Raw genomic sequence first — 12,114 nt, 5'->3', positions numbered from 1 at the left:
TGCAATCCCTGCGTAGAGAGCGTTACCGTAGTCCAGTCTGCTGACATGAGGATTCAAGAGATGATGCATCTTGAGCTTTGGGGTAGCCTTTTGAATATCTTACGAAACATGCAGAGGATGAAAAAAAGAGGAGGAGGAGACCAGGTTGACTTGTATCATCCTGGTTAGCTTGCTGTCCAGAATGGTTCCTAGCGTGGTCAGTGGGGGTAGAAGTAGATCAGAGTTCGGAAAGCCACTAGGATACGCCCCACGGGGAGCTTTTGTTTCCAAAAATCAGTACCTCTGTTTTGACAAAGTTGAGCTTCAAGCAGTTTTCCTTCATCCACTTGGCAACATCTGTCATGCAGTTGTGGAAGTTGGTCTTGGTGGTGTCTTCAGAGAAGATGAGCTGTGTGTCGTCGGCCTAGGATAGGATGTTGAGTTCGTGGACTTTGCCTTGCTGGCCAGAGATGTATTTTAAGTGTTGAAAAAGGTGGGGCCGAGCAAGGATTCTTGGGGTACTCCACAGATGACTTCTTTGGGTTCGGATGGGGAAGGCAGACTTTTTGTGTTCTACCGATGAGGAAAGATGCAAGCCATCTGAGAGCCTCTCTTTGGATGCCTAGGTTGTGCAGCCTTGTAATGAATGTGTGCTGGGAGACCATATCAAAAGCTGCCAAGAGGTCTCGGAGGATCTCTCCTCAGTCAAGTAGAACTTGGATGTCGTCGGTAGCCATGATGAGGGCTGTCTGTGCAGTGGTCACAAATTGTTGAACATGAAGTGACTAAATGCTGTTTATATCACTTCCCTAAGTGAATAACAATGCTAATTTATCGAAGAGTACTACTAGGGTTAACACAGGAGAACCTTCTGACGCACACACAGCGATGATAGACACAGATGGTCAATATGTGACTGCAGATGGCAAACTCGATGAGGAGAACCTACTTTGAATAATCACATATGCACCTAATGTGTACAAGACTGACTCTCTAGAAAAATTTACAGGCTTTGCACCAGAAGGAAAATGCTACTTACCCAGTATGCATCTGTTCTTGGCATATATGTGGAGAAGTGTGGCTCAATGATTAGAGCGGCAGACTCTGATGCAGAGGTCTAGCCCGGGACCAGGGTTCAATTCCCCGCCTTGGCGGGTCTTGGGCTCAAAATTCCACGGACCTGATAATTCTCGCCTCGGTGCCATTCCAATCATGGAGTCCCACTCTGCAACTCTGGGCAATAGCTTGCTTAATCTCCACAACGGCCCCCACAACGCTAAGAATGCCTGGCCTCCACCTTGGGGGTGCCCAGGAGTGGACGCCTCACAGGGAAAGCCAGGATGGGTTCCACAGCGGTATTCGTACAAGCGCCTTGAGACCCTTGCGGGTGAGTAGTGCGCTATACAAGTATCAATTTACAATTTTATATACAGCATTAGATTCATATGCGTTCGCATAGATCGCCATCTGGTGTTGGGCTCGGATGTTTGCACTTTGTTTTTCTTCGAAGAAGTCTTTGTAGTCACGAGGTAGGTGACTCCTCCTTCCGTTGATAGTGCGCATGGACATCGACTCCATCCTTAGATTGTTTTGCCGTAAGGGTGATGATGGAGTTAGTAAGAGTAGAAAGTGATCTCCTTGTATAGTGTATCTAAGTAAGATAATACTGCAACAGGTAAAGGTACCCGGGGAGGCGGGTGGGTGCTTATGAATCTACAGCTGTATATGGCAAAAACAGATGCATACTGGGTACGTAGCATTTTCCGTCCGAGGCATATGAGCTATAGATCATATGCGTTAGCATAGACTATATAGTAGTTATCTTCCCAGCGGTGGATAACCTGTATCCGTTGCAGTGGTTTGAAATAGTGTTCTTAAAACAGCCTGGCACACACTAGTTTGTTGTTTTGCTAACACATCTACACAATAGGCCTTTGTGAATGTGTGTGGCGTAGACCATGTTGCAGCTTTGCTGATGTCATCTAAGGGTATGTTCCTTAAGAATGCCATAGAAGCCCCTAGCTTGCGTGTAGAGTGCGCTCTAGGGGGAATTTGTTAAGGTGCGTTTAGCTTTAATGTAGCATATTTGGATGCATTTAACTATCCACCATGCAATACCTGGTTTTGATATAGGATTGCCCTTATGCGGTGGTGAAAAGGAAACAAAGAGTTGTTTGGTTTTCCTAAAAGATTTAGTTCTTTCAGTGTAATAAAGTAATGCTCTTTTTTTACATCTAATGTGTGAAGAGCATTTTCTGCTACTGAGTCTGGTTGAGGAAAGAAGATGGGTAACTAAACAGACTGGTTGAGATGAAAAGCAGAAACTACTTTGGGTAAAAGGTTTGGGTTAGTCCAAAGAACCACTTTATTTTGGTGAATTTGTAAAAATGGTTCTTGTATGGTTAGTGCCTGGAGCTCACCAACTCTCCTGAGAGATGTGATGGCTATAAGGAAAGCTACTTTCCAGGTTAGACACTATAATTAGCATTTGTACATAGGCTCAAATGGTGGGCCCATGAGTCTTGTAAGGACTATATTAAGATTCCACACGGGAGAAGGTGGAAGTCTAGGGGGAATGATTCTTTTGAGTCCTTTCATAAAGGCTTTGAAAGCGGATGCTCGAAACAAAGATAAGTGTAGTCTGTTTTGTAGATAAGCCGCTATAGCGGCAAGATGCAATTGTATAGACGTATATGCTAAGTTAGCACTTTGTAGGTGTAACAGATAGCAAATGATGGTTTGAGTTGAGGCATCTAACGGATTGATTTGATTTTGGGTAAAATAAATTGCAAATCGTTTCCATTTTTCTGCATAGCATGCTCTTGTGCTAGGACGTCTAGCCTCCTTAATGACGTTCATGCAGATTAAAGGGAGGTTAAGGTAGCCAAATTCAAAGACTTCAGGTGCCAGATCGCAAGGTTGAGTTGACTGGGATCTGGATGTCTGAGTGAGAAGCTTGGGGGAGAGGTAACTTTTGATGAGGTACTATTGATAGTTGCAACAGGGTTGTGAACCATGGTTGCCGAGCTCATGTGGGAGCAACTAGGATCATTGTGAGGGATTGGTGAGTGAGCTTCTGAACCACTAATTGAATTAGCGGGAGAGGTGGAAAAGCGTAAGCATATTTCCCTGACCAATTTATCCATAGCACATTGCCTTTTGACAATGGGTGTGGATACCTGGACGCGAAGTTTGGGCATTTTGCGTGGTGGTGTGTGGCGAACAGATCTATATCTGGGTAGCCCCACATTTGGAAGAATGGGAGGAGTTCATGGGGATGTAGTTCCCATTTGTGGATATGTTGTCTCTGATGACTGAGTAGATCTGCAATCTGATTGTCTACTCCTGGGAGATGTTGTGCAAGGAGGTATATGTTCTGAGGAATGGCCCACCTCCAAATGCTTTGAGCTAGGTATTAAGGTGGTAGAGAGCGTGTCCCTCCCTGTTTTTGTATGTAGTACATTGCTGTCATGTTGTCTGTACGAACTAGGACAGTTTTGCCTACTAGATGTTTCTGAAAAGTTTTCAGTGCTAGGAAAATTGCAAGCAGCTCCAGGTGGTTTACGTGGAGCTGTTTTTGTTGAACAGTCCACGTGCCCTGAATAGTATGTGTTTGAAGATGAGCTCCCCAACCAGAGGGATGCTTCTGCTGTTAGCACTATCCGTAGAACCGGATCAATGAATTGCCGCCCCTTGAAATGGTTGTGTGTATTCCACCACTGCAGAGATCGAGGAGTGCGGACGTTCAACAGCAGATCTTTTAAGTGACCTTCAGTCTGGTTCCACTGACGTGCTAAGCATTCCTGTAGGGGACACATTTGGAGTCTTGCATAAGGAACAATTAGAATTCAAGATGCCATCCTTCCGATTAACTGCATAAACACTTGTGCTGGTAATAAGTGTTGCAGTTGAAATTGTGATCGTGTTTGCATGTTCCGTATTCTGACTGGGTTGGGGTACGCCAGAGCTTTGCGGGTGTCTATTGTAGCTCCTAGATAGGTTTGCGTGTTGGGGGGTTGCAGATGAGACTTGGTGAGGTTCACAGTGAATCCAACTCGTGAGGTAGTTGAACTGTTTGAGTGTGGTGTAGGCAGCTGTGTTGCGACCTGGATTTTATTAGCCAGTCGTCCAAATAAGGGAAGACGTGAATGTGTTGTCTTCTTAACTAAATAATCTGCTACCACTGCTAGGCACTTAGTGAATACTCTTGGTGCTGTAGTGACCCCAAATGGGAGGACTTTGAATTGGTAGCGTTGTCCTTCCAGCATGAACCTGAGATATTTCCTGTGAGCCGGGTGAATGGGAATATGAAAATAAGCGTCCTTTAAATCTAGAGTGGAAAGTAAGTCGCCTTGCCGAAGCAATGGGAGCACCTGCTGTAGGGTGACCATGTGAAAGTGGTCCGATGTAGAGGTTTAGCTGTCGGAAGTCCAGTATGGGCCTGAGAGAAATGTCCTTTTTGGGAATCAAGAAGTATAGGGAGTACACTCCTGTCCCTTGGAGATGTAAGGGGACTGGTTCTATAGCATGTTTGTCTAACTGAGAGAGGACCTCTAATTTGTATTACCCACTTGTCTGCGGCGATTGAATTTCAGACAGGTAGGAACTGAGAGAGACGTCCCCCGACAGGAGTGGAATGGTCGGGGGTAGTTGGGGGGGGGGCTAAAGTCCCTGTTAGTTGGCAGGGGAATTGCGGGTGGAGTTGTCTCTTCCTCTGCCCTTGTTATTGTTTCCTCTGTAACCTCCTCGAAAATAGCTTCTGGAGGGGCTAGATTGGTTGTTTCCCTTGTAAGAGGAGGAATTTCCGCACAACATTGTTTTTGAGCCACCCCTGTAGAAGGCGCAACGAAAGGAACCCCTGCTAGAAGGCATTTGTAGGGCTCACATGGATTTTCCAGTGTCAGTATCTTTCTTCTTTTTTTCTAATGAAGTATCTACTGTTGGCCCGAAAAGATGTTCTTTATCGAAGGGCTGATTAAGCATGGAGGATTGTACCTCCTGTTTGAATCCAGAGATTCGAAGCCAAGCGTGCCTCCACAGGAATATGCTGGTGTTGATAGCACGTGAAGCTATGTCAGAGCTTCCCTTCCTAAATGAGGTTGTTAGCTTTGGCCTTATGTTCTTCTGGCAAAATGTTGTAGAAGTTTTTCTAATTCGTCATAATGTGTCGTAACGTGCCAATAGAGCTTGAGCATTGGCAACACGCCAAGAGTTGGCGGCCTGGGAAGCTACCCTTTTACCAGAGGCATCGATAAGTTTAGACTCCTTATCAGGAGGAGGAGTGTCACCTGTTTGGGAGTTAGCTCTCTTGCGGGCATTAGACACAACAAGAGAGTCTAGTGGTAACTGACCTTTTTATGTATACAGGGTCTGCAGGAGCGGCCTTGTATTTTTTATCTACCCGAGATGTTAGTATTCGGACTCTAGCTGGGTCCTTGAATACTTTGTTAGTATGTTTCAACATGCCTTTTAGCATGGGTAGAGTGTTGGTAGACCTCTGGGAATGTGTGAACATTTCTACAAGGAAATCCTCTTCTAGAGGGTCACTATGTAGTTCCACCCCATGACATTGGGCAGCCCTGTTGATGAGTGGCGCAAAGCCAATGTTGATATCAGGCGGGGAAGGTCTAGAGGGATATAGATCACGGTCATTTGGAACATCTGGATCCTTATCATAGTCATCCCATGGGTCAGTGTTGTGTGGTATGTTTGGGTCTTGGGGGATATGGTGATCATCATCCCCAATCCCATCCCTATCCTCACAATCGTCATCCTGTGAGTCAGGTGACCTTGGAGGTGGTGAATTTGACGGTGTGATGTTTGGAATAGGAGGAGTAGATGGAGGTATATAAGGGGGAGAAGGGTTGGTACCCATGTCTCTTTTTTGCTTAAGCGGTATAGGGGCCTCTTGTGGGAGGTCTAACTTCAGTTTCTTGGGAAGAGTAGCCATAAGGTGTCCTGTGTTGAGATCAATACTGAGTTTCTTCTGTTTTGGATCCAGAGGTGGTTCTTCAGATGTAAGTTCTTTGGAAGGAGTCTTTGTTCCTTTTGGAGTGGATTTCAGCATGGAAGATTTTTGTTCAGAGTCTTTGGGTGCCGAGTGTTTGGTATCTAGTTCTTTAGTTTTAGCCGGATTAGGCGGTGTAGCCTTTGGAGTGGTTTGTTTCGGCTCTGAACTTTTTTGGCGCCGAGGTTGTCGGCTCAGAGCTGTTAGGCGTGGAGCGTTTCGGCTTCGAGGGTTTCGGTTTTGGACGACTTCGGTTCCGGCTGCTTTGACTTAGAGGGTTCGGCTCTGAGGCTTTCGGTGTCGAAGATGCCCTCGGTACCGACAACGTGGCTGGAGTCCCACGTTTGTCCTTATGTTTCGGTGCCGAAGGTGTTGGTTCGGCACCGGACTGGGATAGGCCCAAGCCGAAGGCTTAGGTTTGTGTTTCATAGCCGGGCCGGAGGGCATCGGAAACCTTTTCACGGTGTTAACCGGAGCCCGAGGGCGAGGATGATACCGGAGCCTTCCCTTTACCCTGAGTGGGCACATGGGGGTCAGTACTCGCGGTCCGTTGAGCCGGACTGACGCTCAGGTCCTCTTCCATGTCGGAGTTGGCTTCTGACACTGAGACCAGTTCTTTTTAGCCTAATGCGGCAGGACTGTGTTCTGGTTCATCGCCAATGAATATGCTACTTACCAGTATGCATCTGTTCTTGGCATGTAGGGCTGCTGACATTCATATCTGTGCATAGATCGCCGCCTAGTGTTGGGTCCGGATGTTTGCACGTTGTTGTCCTGGAAGAGTCTTCGAAGTATCCTTGGATAGGTGACTCCTCCCCTGGACTACAGTGCGCATGGGCATCCGCTCCATCCTCAGATTGTTTTTCGCCATTGTGGCAGTGATGGAGTAGATACAGAAAGTGATGACCATGCTTACAGTAATTCTGAGAGCTGCAGCTGCTACAGGCGCCGGGGAGGAGGGAGGGCGATATGAATGTCAGCAGCCCTACATGCCAAGAACAGATGCATACTGGTAAGTAGCATATTCAGTTCGAGGCATGTGGGCTGCTGAATTCATATCTGTGCATAGAATATATAGCAGTGCCCTCTTATTAGCGGCGGCTACCAGTGCCAGCTGCAGCGGTCTGAAAAAGAGTTTTGAGAACAGCCTGTCCTACAGCTGCCTGCTGTTTTGATTGCACATCTACACAATAGTGTTTGGTAAATGTAGGTGTAGTGGACCAGGTGGCTGCTCTACATATGTCATGCAAAGGAATGTTTCCTAGGAAAGCCATGGAGGCCCCTAACTTACGTGTTGAGTGGGCTCGTGGGGGAATCGTTAATGTGCGTTTAGCCTTTTGATAGCAAATTTGAATACATTTAACGATCCATCTGGCTATACCTGCTTTGGAGATAGCGTTACCTTTGTGGTGTGGGGCAAAGGCAACGAAAAGTTGATTTGTTTTCCTAAAGGGTTTGGTCCTGTCGATATAATACATGAGGGCCCTTTTTACATCTAGTGTATGGAGTGCCCTTTCTGCGACAGTTTGTGGGTTTTGAAAGAAAACAGGCAGTTCAATAGTTTGATTCATGTGGAACTGCGATACCACCTTGGGCATGAATTTGGGGTTGGTACGTAGTACGACCCTGTTGGCGTGAACCTGTATGAATGGCTCTTGGACGGTTAGTGCCTGGAGTTCACTAACTCTTCGTAAAGAAGTTATCGCTACTAGGAAAGCTACTTTCCAGGTAAGGAATTGAATCTCACATGAGTGTAGAGGTTCAAAGGGTGGACCCATCAGGCGTGTGAGGACCAAGTTGAGGTTCCACATTGGGGCTGGTGGGTGGCTAGGTGGAATGACTCGTTTGAGTCCTTCCAAGAATGCTTTGATGGCAGGCACTCTGAATAGAGAGAGGTGCTGCCTGGTTTGTAGATAGGCTGATATTGCGGTCAAATGGACACGTATAGAGGTGTACGCCAGATTGCATCGGTATAGGTGTAACAGGTAACAAATAATGTTTTGGATGGATGCGTCTAGCGGGTTAATGTCATTATTATTGCAATAAATGACGAACCTCTTCCATTTGGCTGCATAGCAAGCTCTGGTAGTGGGTCTCCTGGCCTCCTTAATGATGTCCATACAGTCAGGTGGCAGGTTTAGGTAGCCAAACTCTAGGACTTCAGGAGCCAGATTGCCAGGTTCAGCTGTTGCGGATCTGGGTGCTGAATATCTCCATGGTTCTGCGTCAAATGCTTGGGTTTGACCTGCAGCCTTTGATGCGGCACCACGGAAAGTTCGAGAAAGGTGGTGTACCACGGCTGGCGTGCCCACGTTGGAGCAACCAGGACGAGTGTCAGTGAGTGTTGTCTGAGTTTGCGTGCCACCAGCGGTATCAGTGGTGCTGGGGGAAAAGCGTACGCAAATCTGCCGGACCAGTTCATCCATATCGCATTGCCCTGCGACTGCGGATGTGGGAACCTGGCGGCAAAGATTTGGCATTTTGCGTTTTCGTTTGTCGCGAATAGGTCTATCTCTGGATGACCCCACTGCTGGAAGTACGGTTGGAGTACTGATGGGTGTAACTCCCACTCGTGCATCTGGTGGCTGTGTCTGCTGAGCAGATCCGCCATCTGGTTGTCCTTGCCGGGGAGGTGTTCTGCCATGAGGAACATGTTCCTCTGAATGGCCCACTTCCACATGCTCTGAGCCAGATGAGACCACTGTGGAGAGTGTGTTCCTCCCTGCTTCTGTATGTAGTACATGGCAGTCATGTTGTCCGTCCAGATGAACACGACTTTGTTGCACAAGTGTACTTTGAATGCTTTCATAGCGAGGAAGATTGCCATCAGCTCTAGAAGGTTGATGTGCATCTTCTTTTGTTGTTGTGTCCATAGTCCCTGCACTGTGTAATGGAGTACATGAGCTCCCCATCCCTGGAGAGACGAGTCCGCCGTCAGTATTATCTGTGGGACAGGCTCTTGGAACGGTCGGCCCTTGCAAAGGTTTTGTGGATTCCACCAATGCAGAGAGTTGTATGCCCGACCGCTCACCAACACTAGGTCTTTCAACTGTCCTTGAGCCTGATTCCACTGACGTGCTAAGCACTCCTGAAGCGGGCGCATATGTAGTCTCGCGTGTGGGACTATGAAGATGCAGGAGGCCATCATGCCTATCAACTGCATGAACACTCGCGCGGGAAGGGAGTGTTGTGGTTTGAACTTGGAAATCAGCATTTGCATGCTGTTGATTCTCACTAAATTTGGCTGAGCTGTGGCCGCCAGAGTGTCTATAGTCGCACCGAGGTACTGTTGTACGTGTGCGGGCTGGAGATGGGATTTTGGGTAATGTAGTGAGAACCCCAGACTGTGAAGGAGGTGGATGGTGCGGGACATGTGGCTGGCACATTGCTGGGCTGACTTCGCTTGAACGAGCCAGTCGTGCAGGTAAGGGTAGACGTGTATGTGCTGCCTCCGTAGATGTGCCGCCACAGTAGCTAGGCACTTCGTGAACACCCTGGGTGCTGTTGTCGCGCCGAAGGGAAGGACTTTGAATTGGTAGTGCTGCCCTTGAACAGTGAACCTGAGGTATTTCTTGTGTGAGGGGTGAATGGGTATGTGGAAATACGCATCCTTGAGGTCCAGTGTGGCCAGAAAGTCTCCCTGCTTGAGCAGCGGGAGGACTTGCTGTAGAGTGAGCATGTGAAAATGCTCGGAAAGAATGTACTGGTTCAGGGGTCTCAGGTCTAATATAGGTCTGAGTGACCCGTCCTTTTTCGGTATTAAAAAGTACAGGGAGTACACCCCCGTACCTTGCTCGTGGACGGGTACGACCTCTATTGCGCCTTTTAGAAGCATACTTTGCACCTCCTGCTGTAAGAGCGTTAAGTGCTCTGAGGACATAGGACGGTTTTTTGGAGGTATTGTTGGTGGAGTGGAGGTTAGTTCTAGACAGTAACCGTATTTGACAATATCTTTGACCCACCTGTCCGTGGTGATGGAGGTCCACGTGGACAGGAACCTTTGTAGCCTTCCCCCGACAGGTGTTATGTGGTCGGGAGGAAGGGAGAGGGCGTCACTGCTTGTTCTTGGGAGAGGACCTGGTGTTGCCGTAGCCGCGTCCTCTGCCCTTTGTGCTGGAGCCACGATATCCACCCCGGGTGTTTTTATCGTAGGTGTTTTGTGTGTTGCCCTTGTTGTATGTTTGCTGTGACCCCTGTCCTCTACCTGCTCCTCTATTTCCGGGGCGACGAAAGGAGCCGCTCCGAAAGGACTGCGTCTGTAGGGCCCCCATGGACTTTGCAGTGTCCGTGTCCTTTTTTATTTTCTCTAGGGTGGTGTCAACCTCCGGCCCGAATAAGTAGTCGGGGTTGACAGGTTGGTTGAGGATGTTATTTTGTACCTCTGGTTTGAATCCGGAGATTCGCAACCAGGCGCGTTGTCGCAACATGACGCTAGTGTTTATGGCTCTGGCAGCTGTATCCGCGGCATCCAGTGCACACTTAATGGATGCATTTGTGAGCAGTTGTCCCTCCCTGATGAGGATCTCTGCACCTTCTTTGTATTGGTCAGGGAGATGTTGGAGTAGTTGCTCTAATGTGTCGTAGTGCGCTCGATCGTAGCGAGCGAGGAGCGCTTGAGTATTGGCAATGCGCCATATGTTAGCTGCCTGGGCGGCAACCCGTTTGCCAGAGGTCTCTAGCACCTTGGACTCTTTGTCCGGGGGAGGAGCATCACCTGTTGTTTGCGAGTGTGCCCTCTTGCGAGCATTCGCAACGACAATGGAATCCAGAGGTAATTGGCCTCTAATGTAAGTAGGGTCCCCAGGCGCTGATCTGTATTTCTTGTCGATCCTGGGGTTTATCACTCTTGCCCTGGTGGGTTCTTTGAAGATGTCCTTTGCTGGCTTGAGGACCCCCTTTAACATGGGCAGAGTCTTTATATTCCTTTCTGAGGATGCGAAAGTATCCATGAGAAAGTCGTCCTCGATGGTGTCAGAGTGAAGTTGCACCCCATGATTGGCCGCAGCACGTTCAATTAGAGCGTTGAACGCGGCAGTGTCCTCTGTGGGAGATGTTTTTGCTCCATAGAGTTGCGGGTCCTGTGCATCCATAGGTGCACCTGGATCTACAGGGTCATCCCAAGCTTGATCAGGGTCCTGTTGGCCATCAGGGTCCATCCCTCCGGGGTAGGGGACTTGGTCACCCATGTAGTCCTCCAACGCATCCGTGTCGGAGTGTGTGGGAGAGAAGGATTGTGGATCCTGGTAGGGTGAATGGAAAGGTTCGTAAAGAACTGGTTCCGAAGCCACTGGCAGCTTTCTCTTAAGTGGGATCCGGAAGGAGTCCAAAGCTGGCTCAGAAGTTATTCTCCTTTTGTGGATAATCATCCTGCCGGTGTCGGCGTCAATGATATGCGATGGAGACGTCTCCGCAGAGCGTTCGGCAGGCGTGATCGTGGTGTGGGTGACCCGTGTCCTGATTTGGAACAGTTTCGGGGCCGTGGATGGTGGCAGGCCAAAAGTAATGTTGGCTGGTGCCAAAGAGGCTGTTGGAGCTTTTATTGGCTCGGAGCCCGACGTGTCCTGGAGGACAGTTTTGTTTTTGGTGCGTTGCGCAGCAACGGGTGGCACCTGGAGCGCCCTTGATTCCTTTGCGCCGACCGGTTCTGTGGAGGCGGGCGTGGACTTTTTCGGCGCCGGTGAGTTGTGGAGTCGAGGGGCGGGAATGGCAGTCGACGTCTTCGATGAGTGTGGCTTTGGTGGTGCCGTCGAAGCGGTGGGAGACGCGGCAGGCGGTTTGACCTTTGGGGTCGGAGCCGATTGCGTCGGTGCCGGGAGCCGAGTAGGTTTGGTAGCACCGAAGGTCTTTTTCCGTATGTCGACTCCGACGTCGGCCGCTTCAAGCTCGGCACCGAAGTCTCGTTTGTTGCGCTCGGTGCCGACGGGTTTTGCTGGCGTCGAAGGTGTGGAGGGCCTCGATCCGACCAGCGCCACTTTCGGTTTCGGTTGAACCAATACAGCTTTTGGTTTCGGTTTCGAAGAAGGGAAACCAGCCGGTTTGGGCATTAATGGCTGCCGCTGAATGTCCGAGGCCGGGCCCGAGGGCGGGGCCGAAGAACTGCGGGATAGGTCTTGGGTAAGGCCCGAAGG

At 49.0% G+C, this 12,114-nt stretch overlaps 1 protein-coding gene across 2 annotated transcripts in view; it reads right to left on the bottom strand.

Moving 5' to 3' along the window:
- The window catches only part of USP9X (ubiquitin specific peptidase 9 X-linked), a 1,605,828-nt gene that overhangs the window by 1,384,654 nt on the left and 209,060 nt on the right, over positions 1–12,114 (bottom strand). The gene's annotated exons all lie outside the window — the stretch shown is intronic.

This window comes from Triturus cristatus, chromosome 8 (assembly GCF_964204655.1).
Source record: "Triturus cristatus chromosome 8, aTriCri1.1, whole genome shotgun sequence".
NCBI lineage: Eukaryota > Metazoa > Chordata > Amphibia > Caudata > Salamandridae > Triturus > Triturus cristatus.
The sequence above is the reverse complement of the archived record's forward strand: the minus strand, read 5'-3'. Positions and strand labels throughout refer to the sequence as shown.